The 13043-nt window shown below is 42.5% G+C and overlaps 1 protein-coding gene across 10 annotated transcripts in view; it reads right to left on the bottom strand.

Moving 5' to 3' along the window:
- The window catches only part of pcbp3 (poly(rC) binding protein 3), a 60488-nt gene that overhangs the window by 23547 nt on the left and 23898 nt on the right, over positions 1-13043 (bottom strand). For all 10 annotated transcript variants that reach the window (XR_015118668.1, XM_086219661.1, XM_086219662.1 and 7 more), the window contains 2 exons: positions 12026-12143; positions 11456-11591 (listed from right to left, as the gene is read on the bottom strand). The gene's annotated coding sequence lies outside the window, so the exon portion shown is untranslated. The remainder of the gene's footprint in view (positions 1-11455; positions 11592-12025; positions 12144-13043) is intronic.

A 13043-nucleotide genomic window follows, 5' to 3' on the forward strand; every position in this document is an offset into this window, starting at 1 on the left:
GGACAGTAAGATAATTTCCTGCGTGCTTACAGAAAGCGCCTTTGTGCTCTGCTCTGCACTTCTAACTTCATATTTGACTTTCAAAGAGTGTGTAACAAGATTTCTACAAGCAGTACAACAGGTTCATAGTTCTGCGTGTTTGCTAGAAAACCACAATGCTCAGCTTGCTCTCTCTTCTATTTCAGTAAGTAAACAGGCCACCGCATCTCATACTGGGAATATAATAAACTACCTTTGTAGTGGACTGTTGTGACTCCAGCACAGTGAAGATTATTTTATGATGCCCCCACACAACATTTGCTCCGTGATTTATACTCTCTGTAATTGTGTGTCGACTGTCTGGAGGTAACCAAGCCTAATTAGATTCATGTTCCACAGATATTGTTTCTCTCTTGCCTTGTTTTTTTTTTTTTTTTATTTTAAATTTTTTTTTTTAAACGTGATCAACTTGTGTGTAATCACAGGAGAAAAACTCAGCCGGCGTCTCCTTTGGTTCAGAACGTAGTTATAGAGTCTGAGAAAATGGAAAAACAGCCACCTATGCAGGAATCCCATCATTCGTCCACTGTGCTGGAGATAAAAACTAAATAAGGTCCTGGTCTGGATGTAAATATTTCAGTGCAAATCACTGTGCTGTACCTTCATGAGAGCAGTATTCCAGTGTCCTAAGGCTCACAGGATGTTTTCTAGGAGTTGGATATCAACAGTTTCCTCCTCCAGCCTTCGTTGCTCTGCGTCAATTTACTTTGCCTCCTTGCTACCAATACAGCCGTCCGCGAACGCTATTCCAATAACTGAACGTTTCCTTTCTGTGCAGAATAAATTCTCTTCATTTGAATAAATTTGTATTCAGCTAACTCTGCTATATATATTACAAAGAAATCAAAGAAGTCAGAACACAGGAAGAGACCTTTGCAGTTGCCAGGCTCACAGCGAGCGAGAGATTCAAATCCTACAGTTATTCACTCAATTATCACAACTGGACCTCCTATGCGGTCTGGCCTATTAACTGGAGTAGTGACCAAGAGTATACCTGCTATGACTCAAACCCGTGGTAGAGGCGTTATGGGAAAACAGATGAAATAGATGAAAGTGTTGATGGAGGGAGTAAGACAACGCCCTCCAAGGCGTCCATTATCAGGAGATATTGGATGACAGCGAGCCAGAGATCCCCTCAAGGGGGTTCCAGTCTGTCAGGCCTGCAGCTGAAGCAATGGACGCAGGTCAAAATACAGAAAAGGTCCCACAAAGAACTCCCCCTCCCCTCCAGAGTCTGCTTGTTTTGTCACTTGTTGGTCGGCTTCCTCCCAAAGACTGGAGCAGGAACACGAAAGGGAGAACTCTATATTTCTGAGACAAAAATCTTTTGAAAACATGCATATACACAGCCTTGCCCCTCCCATCCCGTTCCTCCCCCACAGACTCTTCCCCCTTGCAGTCTGGGATGACATACAAGAAGATCCATACCAGAAAGACTGGGCGGCTGAACGGTTTTTCCTCAATCAATCAAGCAATCAAACAAACTCAATTGCCAGCACATACGCCCTGTCCTTATCTTTTGCTCTACATGGTTTCTGTCCTGAAATGTGTTTTTAGGGGAAGACAGCTTCTGTTTTCGATGTATGGAAGTGCGTAATGAAATGACAAGGAAATCTGAATTGAATACAAACTAAAAAACAAAGGACCTCCCACATTCACAGCGCTGCAACGACACTTCAGCTCCACAACCTGCCTTCCCTCTATGCTCACAGGTGAGAGTTAGCAGAGACCAGTCGTGGCGGCTCAGGCGTTTTTCAGATATTCATGAGAGCCGACCGTGATCTTGACCTTTGACCATTAAAATCTGTAATTCATCCATGAGTCCAAGTTTTTGGACAATTGCTCCAAATATGAAACAAATCCTTCAGGTATTAGTTTAATGGGATTGGATGACTGTTCCACTGCCCTCCCTCAGCCAGTACAATCGTATCCGGTCATACACAGTCATAAAAAGTATGTAGATGATTTAGAAATGGACAACACTCATGTAGAATCCAGCCAGTAGCGTGCTGACTCACCACCGTAGCACTTTAGCCAGCCAGCATCCCCAAATCTGATCTGAGATCGGTGACTATTTTATGTCCCAAAGCCAAAGAGGACGAGTTCTGAAGCGGTAGAGAAACAAGACCTCCTGTTCTGACTGTTAGCACAAAGCTAACTTTTGCTGTGGGTTTTTGTCTGATTGACGGTTTCAACGGTTCAACAAAATCATGCAATGTCAGATTCTATGTTAACTTTTGATGTTAGCAGGCCGTGCCATTCAGGTTGGCTTTGCTGTATCTTTATGCATTTAACTATGTTTTTTGGTGTTGCATGTTATCTCATTTGTGGAAGCTCAAACTATCTTTTGCATCAGCGAATGTCCAACTGAATACTTTAATATACAGTAACTGTCTATGCTAACAGTCCGTGATAGCAGAGAATGAATATTAAATGCCCTATTTAGCATTCTTAGTGTCCATCCATAGTCATCCAAGGACAGCCGCTGCTTTATGGATGTGCTTTTCCTTCATCACGCGATCCATGGATGAGAACATCAGCATGTAGATTCATTTATGCGGGGAAAAAGAAAACCTCTAAAGAAAAATGTTACACAGTGCTATTCATCTAAATTAGCAGTACTGTGTACACATAGTACACGCCATCAAAGTGAGTTGTAACAATCCAGCAAAAAGTGCCTTCATTTGTTTAATGTGGATACAGCAGCTGTCCAAATGCCCCTCTGCATTCAGAGCGTGTTGGGTGTTAAAAAGAACATGATTATTATTCTCATTATTACATGAAAGGGAGGTTATCAGGGATCTTTTGTACTGATATCTGTTTAAATGGATGTTCTAAGTTGTCACCTGGATGAAAGCGTCATTGTTGCGAATGACACCAATCAGATCGGTGTCACTTCCTTCAGATTTGTTCCTCCAGTGCTGAACTCCAGATGAGTTTACTCAGCCTTGGTACATGCTACGCAGATACATAACGCTTTCCTACACTGGCGGTAGTGGACGTGCTTTAAGCTGTTGCCTCATCCACCCAGTCATGGTGGAGGCTGCTGTGCAAGGGCGGAGTCGAACATGAGGGAATCTTCATTTTTGGGTGAACTGTCTCTTTAACTTGTGCAGATCAGCGATTATCATAGCGAGAAAACTTTAAAAGGTTCTTTGCCTAGAAGGCAGTGTGTTGGAAAATTATACTCAGAATAGCACACGCATTCAAGCAAGCACATACGGTTTTTCTGCCTCCTTAAATTCAAATCAGCGCAGCATGCTGCGCTCCTAATGTAGCAGAGGACCAATCGAGGGCTTTTTCTCGCCATGAATGTCCGTGAAATGATAACCTTGAGGAAGGAGTGTCATCATTTGTTTTGGTTAAATATCACCTGCTAGCTACAGTGCGGCAGAACCCCCTTTCAGAATGGGCTCAAACTGTTTTGATGCTTTTGGGGAAATGTGATGTGGCAGAGCAGCGAGGGAGGATTGGATAAATCCACAGATTCATTCACAGGCTGAGGACGCTTTTGTTTTGCGAGCTGCGACTGCTGCTGTCCTGCCTCCCTCTCAGCCCAAAAGCTGTGAACCTGTCATCTCCAATCAGATGGCCGGCTTGACAGCTCAGCTTAAATTACAATCACACACTGACAGCCCCTCTTGCATTGTTCCTCTGCCAGCTAGCATTAGCTTGAACATAGCGTAACATGTCTGCTAATTGACCTCGCCAGGCCAAAACACAAAGACATCATGCTACCGTCTGAATGCAGACACTTGCTGTTGCTAACCAGGAGCAGAACATCCAGTAGCTCCTTGGACATCAGTGGTCCTTAGGACGGATTGTTGTTGCCTCCTGAAGATATAAACTCACATCATGGAAGCCTCCATAACACAAACAGCTTCATGACTTCAGCCTAGAACTACATGGTACAACATAGGAAACTGAAACAATTTTACTGACAAGGAAACCAAGAATCAGTCAGAGTCCCTCCTCATCCAGATGAAAATCTATCATTGCTGTTGTTTATGATTCATTTTCCATATTTGTATCCAATCCTTGATGTACACAGGCAGCTGTAACTTATCTCAGTGTCATTTGATCAACTAAGGAGGTCTGTATCAAAAGTACTGGATCCAAAGTCACGTGCGTCCTGTTACGACTGCAAAAAACATTGAATATTCTCCCCCATGATTTCCAACTGCATGAACACACAAATCCTCGCCCAGCTGAACGTCCTCAGACAAAAGCCCTCACAATCAGAGAGTCAGCACAGCTCACCACAGACATTTAATCCTCACAAGACTTTCCAAAGATAATAATTTCAATATCATTTACCTTTTTGCAGTCCTACTAGATGACCAGCTGCCAACAAAGGATGGCCAAATGGAATTGAGAGATCATAACACTTGATCACTAAGACCAGACCTGATGCTGTCGCGTTATTGGCTAACACATGAGGTCGCGAGGACGATGCGTCACCACTTGTGACGTCACATTTTGCGTAGAACCTGAAAATACATCCCGACTAGATGAACGCTACAGCTATTGCAAGTGTCTGGATCTCCATGGGCAGCAGACTTGATGGGTGCCCCAGATAAGGTTGCCCTGCAGCGTTTAGGGGGGGGTCAGAGGTGGCTTAGAATTTAAAATGGAGCCCTGATATCGTGGCTGACAGGCTTGCGAAGCCCTCGAACATGCTTGCTCAGTGCGACTACCGGCTCCCTGCAGAAGCAGGCTTTTGGATTTTCACTTGATTTTGTGCAATGTGCCTCACACTGATGGTACAGGAGGTCACCAGGATGTCTCTCAACCTGCCGCTCCCCTGCTCGGACTCAATCACAACCAGGTTCTCTGAGTTCTCAGTAAAGAAGGCAACCGCATCCACAGAGAGAAGATAAAGAACAAAATGTGTGAGCAGGCTTGGTGACAAACCGCATTAGCCTGAGCCTGTCAAGGCTAACCGTTAGTGTGTTACACTGATACTTCAGCTGAGGCACCGTCTGCCTGCTGTGTGTGCGACGACATTCTGACAAGGTTGCCAAGATACTGACACAAAGACATGATTAAGACCTCTCTAATAAACTAGAAATGAATGTTACTTGGTAATTAAGGGAAAAAAATATATGATTGGAAGTTAAAGTTTACATCATCTTCGTTTGACCTATTTTATGTTAGGCTTTATTTCTTTTGCAACAAAAAGCTGGACTGCGTCGCTGTACCAAGATGGCGGCCCTGTTTCCAGCTGTGTGATGAGGTGCAGTAAATGAGATGTTCACGCTACTTCATGTAAGCTAACAGAGGCCAGCTTGTCAACCGATCCCATAGCTGTTTTATGTTCCCTGGCTTTCTCCAGCTATCTTTGATTGACTGCTAACATGAGCATCATTTCTTCTGAGATTGTTATGATTGTGTGTGTGTGTGTGTGTGTGTGTGTGTGTGTGTGTGTGTGTGTGTGTGTGTGTGTGTGTGTGGCCACCAAAGTTTGTAAGACAGATCCAAGCATTTTATCAGAATCTCTGTGACCTTCAGCCTCCCGAGTTTAGACGCTCCAAAAATTCTAATCCACTGTTCATTAACTGACTTGCAGATAAATCTGTTGTCATGGAGCTCTGTGCAAATGTGCATTTCCTACCAGCCTGGACTCCTCAGAGACATTAATAACACACCAATTCCTTACGTCATTTTCGCGCGTTATCACAGAAATTTTTTTTTTTTGCTTTCTGCGGTTCAATTTACACCATTAAATCTCCAAGCACTTCTATCGTACAGACAAGGAGGAAGTTTTTATGCTGAAATCTCACGTAGGAAAGAAGCCATCTGGTTCCTGAAAGTTTCTCCTGACTAAACGGGGTGTTGTCAGCGAGACGTCGGGATATTTTTAGACGTGTTTCTGGTGATAAAAATTAGTGTTTCAGCAAGATGTCGGGACTTTTTCGACCACTGTTATCATTGTATGTTTTAATCAGTATAACATTATTGTTTAGAGCAAGAAGTAAAATATCATCCCGAGGCACAAAGTTTAGAACGTTCACTGAAACATTGTAAAGCCACGCCAAGGTCCTGCCACAGTGGAAATGACACGCGCCTGGTGAGCGGTCATTCCTGCTTTCAACAGCGATACTTAAAAATGGATATGACTCAAGGCAAAAATCTGATCCTGCGGAAAACCGTCTTAACTCACTCAACCCGTCTGAAGCAATGTCATCTTACACCAGACTGTCTTGAGCTGGAGTGATGTCGTCCTCCACGTGCTTCATGTTCTCTTTTTATTGTACGTATTATTTTATTATCACTTAAAGGACCTCTCGGGGTCAAGCAATTATATTTCCACATACGGAATTCTTTCGAACCTCGACCCAGTCAGAGAGCCGTCTGTGCAGTGGAAATCACGGTGAGATGTAGTCAGCGTTCATTTCCACAACAGAAAGAGTCACAGTAACACAAGGGAGGTAATCTACATTTTCAATATATTTCCTTTTTGACTTTGGGCTTCTGGAGTGTGGCGATGGGGCAATAACTCGCTCTCATTCAAAAAAGATTAGCCTGCATGTGCATTTACCCTTCAATTCATATCCAGAAAGATTGGATTTCATTTGTTGGGGATTTCAAGGCGAAGTGTTGCTCAGAGATTGAATATCAAATAACACTCTGGGAGCAAGTCTGACTTATGTGCATCGTTTCCTTGATGTTTATCTTAAAATAACTGCAGAAATCAAGTAATTGTGAAAAACAACAGAAGTATTTCTCCAAGAGTGTCCCTCTGCAGCTACATGGCGTTGTCACGGAGACCCCATTAAAGAAGTACACTGAGCTATGCAATAGAAACCAAAACCAACGTTTTATCAGAGGATGAGAACGAATTCAGCAGAACCAGAAGTGTCTGGTGCCGACACGATTCAATCAACCATCAGCAGTCGGGCTGGAGATTCGGAGGGGTTCTGTACTCTTGACACGCTGAATTGTTAAGGGGAAAATATTAAAATAACCCCAATGAAATTGATAATAAACTTATATCCTTCAGTCTTAAATCAAAAGTACAATTTTATCAGTTGAAGTCTCAGTATCAGAGATCGTCTTCATTCTTGTGCCAATACCGACGTGTGAACTTGAACCATATTGAAATGATGGTGCGATGCTTTCCATCTGCCTTTGGCCAAGGCCGTGTAGTGATTTTAATACAATGTTGATAACTCGGCTACGATCGTCTCTATGAACCTCCATTTTGATTACATTAGTATGTGATTAATTATCCTGCCCTGCCTCACGCTTGCTTTATGCATCTACTACATTTTATACCACGCGTCACTGTTGGACAGAAAACTGATGGCCTTATTTCATTGTTTTCCCCAGAAGTCAACGCCATCTACCAGTCAGCCTTCACGTCTGTCAGTAGTTACAAATATCTCAGCTATAAAACACATGCATGAGCCTGCATGGAAGTCCAGCCTCGTGTCAAATACGCCCAGTTTGAATCAAGTTTTATTTCCATAAATAACACGCAAACCTCATCTAGCTATAAAATACATTTTAAATGATCGTTTCAGCCCCTCAGACACACACACACACACACACACACACACACACACACACACACAGGATGTGAACCAGTAAATCTTTCCATAGGAAGTAGTTGCTTGCTGCTTTATTCATGTTGTTAAAGAACCTTTTAAATGACAAGCTGAGTTATAACAGTTGACTCTGCAGCTCTTTTTTTAGTATCCATTATTACATTTATGGTCAAATATCCCTAAAAGTCTGCGATATGTATGCCATATTTAAAATTGGTATTAAGACTTTCTTCCTGTGTGTAAATTCTAATGTGACAGTAAAAATGTTCTGCTTTTAGCGATAGAGAACTCAAATAGCCCAGGAAGTGACAGCTTCTGCCCACTGCAACGTCTGCTTATAAAGTAGCGTGGCGGCTGAAAAATGGCACCAATATCAGAGAGTGTTTGAACAAATTCCACATGCAGGATGATGTCACAGCGAGTTTGTGACTGACCGGTCTGTGTTGGTTTCTATCAATGACAGTAAAGGAAGGAAGGATGAAAACGCCACAGTGAAGCTTTATCGGGAACATGGTGACTGTTACAACAAACGAGTGAGTCATGAGTAGAAAAGTTTTTTAAAAAAAAGAAAAGCATAAATATACTAAATTGTGTGGGAATGAAGTGTAACTGCCTGGCCTCTGTTAGCACAAGGCTGTGTGATTTAGCTGATGCTGCTTTTGATGACGCTGCAGATCCTCATGGAGGTTTAGTGTCTTCACTGTAGGCTGAATCGCTAACGCTCAGGCTTCAGTTTGCTATCTTTAAACATCTTCATGATTTTTTTTCAATCTACCTGTTGTGTTATTCAATTTTTCTTAAGAGATTTTTAAGCTTTTCTTGTATTTGATTTTTTTTTACAAGTATTTGATGTCTTTGTTTCCAACGTGTTCAAATTTACAAACAGATTCCTCTCAGTCGTCTTGTTTGAAGCGGTCTCTGGGTTTCCGTGGTCACTCATGTGAAAACTAAAGGGACAATTTTCTTCTCAAAGGTCGCCAAATTTCTCTGAACTTGGTGCAACATGAGCCGTTACATTTAGGAGCAGATTCAACACCGGATAAAACTACCTTGAAGGGGACTTTCCTCCGGAGATTTCCTGTCATTCAAAAAATCTCCAGTAAATCTTTACATTTTTGGAGGAGAGGCTCACCCGTCACTTCACGTAAACCATGTCTGTCCCATTCTTGTTACCGTGATATTTCGGGAACGCCGTCAGGGAAATTTGGCTCAAACATCCACGGAGACTCAAGGATAAAGTGACATGATTCCAGTGGTCCAAAGGTCAATGTCACCGTCATCCCACATGTGAAGTGAAGGTGACCTTAAATGTCCAGTTGGACTTAAGGATGAACTGAACGAATTTTAGGAGGGTCAAAGGTCACTGTCGACTCAAATAAATGCAAATTTTCCAGGAACTCCTTCAGGTAAGTGTTGTACAAACATCTACTCGGATTCTAGGAAGAGCACCAGCAGTTCTGTTGGTCGAAGGTCACTGAGTTACACTGCTGGTGTTTCTGGTGGTGATGAAGTTCTTGTAAGAGGGAATGAGCGTTCATGTTGTCTTCAGTGAGACGATGTTGCAGATATAATGGAGGACTTTAGCATAGCAGAGCAGCAGCTTGGAAGGGACAGCAAGTTACTATGATGTTGTGTTAATGAACTTTAGGATTTGTTGTAACAATAGAAACAGACAAATCTGTGCCTGGGAGCAGCTTGACTAGGAGTTTAGCACAGAGACAAAGAGAAAACTAATAGATATGAACTTTCAAGTCGTTTATTACTCACATCACAAATCCCAGTGATGTTTATGGGAGGAAAAAACAGACTTAGCTTATGTTTTGGAAAATAATTCCAGACAAATTCACGGTTTCAGCTGCATATCTGCATATAATAAAGCCGTCTGGCCTCTCCCGGTGCGCTCCTAGTTGATCAAGTGTTGAGTCAATCCTGAGAAAGCAGCCTTGCTGTGGCTTTGTGTGCAGCGATGCAGCTTCAATGTCCAGGTCCTCATCCTGAGTGATATGCATCACTCAGGATCAAGTTTATCTTATATAGCAGCATTAACTTATTAGGTTGGTAAATCTTATCTCTGTGTCTAGTTAGTTAGTTAGTTTCCCTGCTGTTCAGACTTAATATGTTGATCAGTGTTCAACCCCTTTGAGGTTATCAAAGGAATCTAGTATCTGCAGCCTTTAGTCCCATCAGTAGAGGGAGCCAGCTTGGACACACTCTCATTAAGGCTCCAACTATAAAGCTTTTCCTCAACTCCAGTGAGAATACACTCACTAGTATGCACAAGCATGCACAAACATGCCCGCAGGATGCTTATACTCACAGATTGGACATATTGATTTCAGGATTTGTATTAAGCCCCCAACATGTACAGTATAAACCACCTGAAAATGCACAATTTCAATCACAGCAACACGTTTGGGGGTAATTATAGTTTGTTGGGTAATTATAGTTTTAGTCTGTGTCACAATCTCGTGGGTGTTTCTCAATGTCAAGGAATGATAGTTGTGTAATGTAGACCCTTTTTGAGCTCAACCAGGAATGAGGACTGACTGTCTGCATGTATTCATGCCACATGCTGACATCAGAGAAGCTACTGGGCATCAGATCTGACTGCTGGCAGAGGGACTAGTGGCAAATGCTGCTCTGCAGAAATGCCCCTTCAGTTCTGCCACTTTGATAAGGTCAATGTCACTCCCTTCACTTACTAGAGAGTTGTTTTTCACTGTAAAACCTGCAGCCATCAGCAACAGATGGTCAGCTCACACTTTGATGAGAGTCCAAGCCAAAAAGCTGAGTTAAAGTCATAGCGCTACCTCGTGGCTACAGGAAGTTAGCCGTGAAGCACAGCTGCTAGGGTAACGCCTGCTTTCCACATTGTCCGCGTATACAACGCAGGGCCAATCATTCCTCAGAGAACCTCCCCGATCTCTGAAACTCTGCAAAACTCCTCCTTACATTTTTTTCCTTGTCTGCAATACAACCCGAATATGTTGAGAAAAAAACACCAATTTTTGCCTCAGGGGGCAGCGTGGCTCAGAGGTAGCATGGCAGTCTGGCAACCAAAGGGTCACTGTTTCGATTCTCACTTCCCCTGGTGACCATGTCCAAGTGTCCTTGAGCAAGAGACTGAGGCCCTAATTGCTCCTGATGGACTGGCAACCCGTCCAGGGTGAACGCCGCCTTTGCCAAATGTCAGCTGGGATAGGCTCCACCCCCCGACCCTTAATGGATAAGTGCTAGCTGAAACAGGCTAACAGGCTACGAGTGAGCTAAATAGATGGGGTTTGCTACTTCTGCAGCTTCTCTGAGGTGCAGGAGGATAACCCTCATGTCTGGGTGAGGAAAAACATGGAATTAGCCTCTCATCCACCACCTTTGTTTGGTGTGATAGTTGTGGGGCCATTACATGTGCAAGATAAATCAAATATTTACTCTCAGATCATTCTGTAAGTCACCAGGTGAACCAGGTGGCATGTCAGGTTATGTTGCGATGCAGTGTAATATCCTCTGTGAGCTGCACACATTGACAGCAGAAGTTAAGTATCCTTGTGTATAATATTCATATTTTGCTAATGCAAAACAATGTTGCATTAATTTATCTTTTCAAACATTTCCTTGCTCTACTGCTTGGTCATTTCAAATACTTATAATTCTAACCATCAGAATGTGCAGCTTGAACTGACAGCTGAGCAATGGCGAGTCTGACAGAGGCCGTGTAGCTTCGAGACATTCCAGACATGTGCAAGCAGAGAGGAAAGAGACAGAAAGTAGTCTTTGTTTAAACAGATTATTTCAATATTTGCTTCAGTAATAACTGTGAACCTTCCTAAGCGTGACAGATGACAGATCAATCGACTGTGGTTACTCACCAGATTTGCAGTGGGGGATGTGTTCCCAGGTCATATAGACCACCAGAGTGAGGCGAGACACCAGCAATGTTCACTCTCTCTTAGTTCATCGGCCCTCAGAATTCCCTTCAGGTGGATAGCCAGGCCATGCCGATGTCTGAGGAGGAGAGCCACATCAAGTGAGACTCATACGAGTCTTCGCGTCATCACACGTACACAGAATCTGTGTCCCCTTACACCCTGTTTTATCGAGCAACATAGAGCCTTCAAAATGATGTAGAACGAATTAAGAAGGTACACAAATTGAGTATAATTATACTGCTTCCCTCCATGAGAATTCTAATATTTCATTTTCACGCAGAGACCAATGATGAGTCATTGTACATTCACTGGGTCACTTCCAGTACACCTCAGGTCCATTTAAGACTTCAACGTCGAGACGATTATTGATTTAATTAATCAGTGAACCCCTTAAAATAAAGTTACCAAGTCGGAGGATTCTGAGTTGCCTTGAACCGCTTGTTTCATTACATCATTTCCCCAACAGCATCGTAGCAAAAGTAGGTTTAGACGGTTCTGGTGTGAACGTACAAGTTGTAAGAAGGTGTTTCTTCTCCAAAAGTCTTCTAGGTTTTTTCTTCCAGGTCATGTGACCTGTGGCGAGCAGCCTTCTTGCTGAATGAGGTGACTGGACGTCGGGCTGACTCACCTGAACACACCACAGTTAAAGACAAACATTAGAAATACTTTAATTTTCATAATATTACAATTATTTATAATGTTGTCCAGCGTTCCATTGTGTCTAGCATAACCCTGAGCACTAGACACAAACAAACATTTCACACAAACAGACACAAGTCACACTCTCTCTCTCTCTCTCTCACAGACACACACACACACACACTGTCGCACAATTTCCTGTATGACTCTTCTTCACCTGCTCATTCTTGATTGAACCTTTTCAAATGTGTTTTCCTTGGTTAATAACGGAAGAATAAGCACCACTAAATGTTGCAAAAAGAGAAGTGAAGTGGGCGGTTGTTCATCAGCCCTTCATGTGTTCCAACAGCTGCCCGAGGCGGCAGGTTACAGTTCACCTTGACATCAAGAAAACTCTCTCCGGTGAAAGGACCATGCTGTTGAATAAAGATAGAAGCCTTCGCTCTAAAAAGTGAAGGAGGGGTGTTGGACATGTTGTATTTAATCTTATTTTCAGGTAAAGCGATACAAATGCTTTTATTAAGATACTTTTTTTTTTTAATTCATTGAGTTGTATGGCATGAACATTTTTTCGTCAGTGTTTTAATTTTTTTGAGTGCACAGATGTGATGGATGTACGTCAAACTCCTTCCTGTCAATGATGTTCCATCTTTGGGAAAGATGCCCAAGAATCGTCTGTTCATGAATGGATGCATGAGCGTGATTCAGCCAATGCTTAAGGATGCCAATATTACCTGCATTCAAACAAGTTTATATGATACTCACTTTGTACAGAAACAGAAACACATGAAAATATTGTGACTTTTAAAAAAAGCAAAATGTTTCTCAATTTCATAAACATCTGGAAGAGCCAATAAGTCATGAATTTCTCCTTGTTTCTAATCATTGA

This window comes from Aulostomus chinensis, chromosome 12 (genome assembly GCF_037954235.1).
Source record: "Aulostomus chinensis isolate RoL2024-O1b breed Wild chromosome 12, RoL_Achi_v1.0, whole genome shotgun sequence".
NCBI classification, from domain to species: domain Eukaryota; kingdom Metazoa; phylum Chordata; class Actinopteri; order Syngnathiformes; family Aulostomidae; genus Aulostomus; species Aulostomus chinensis.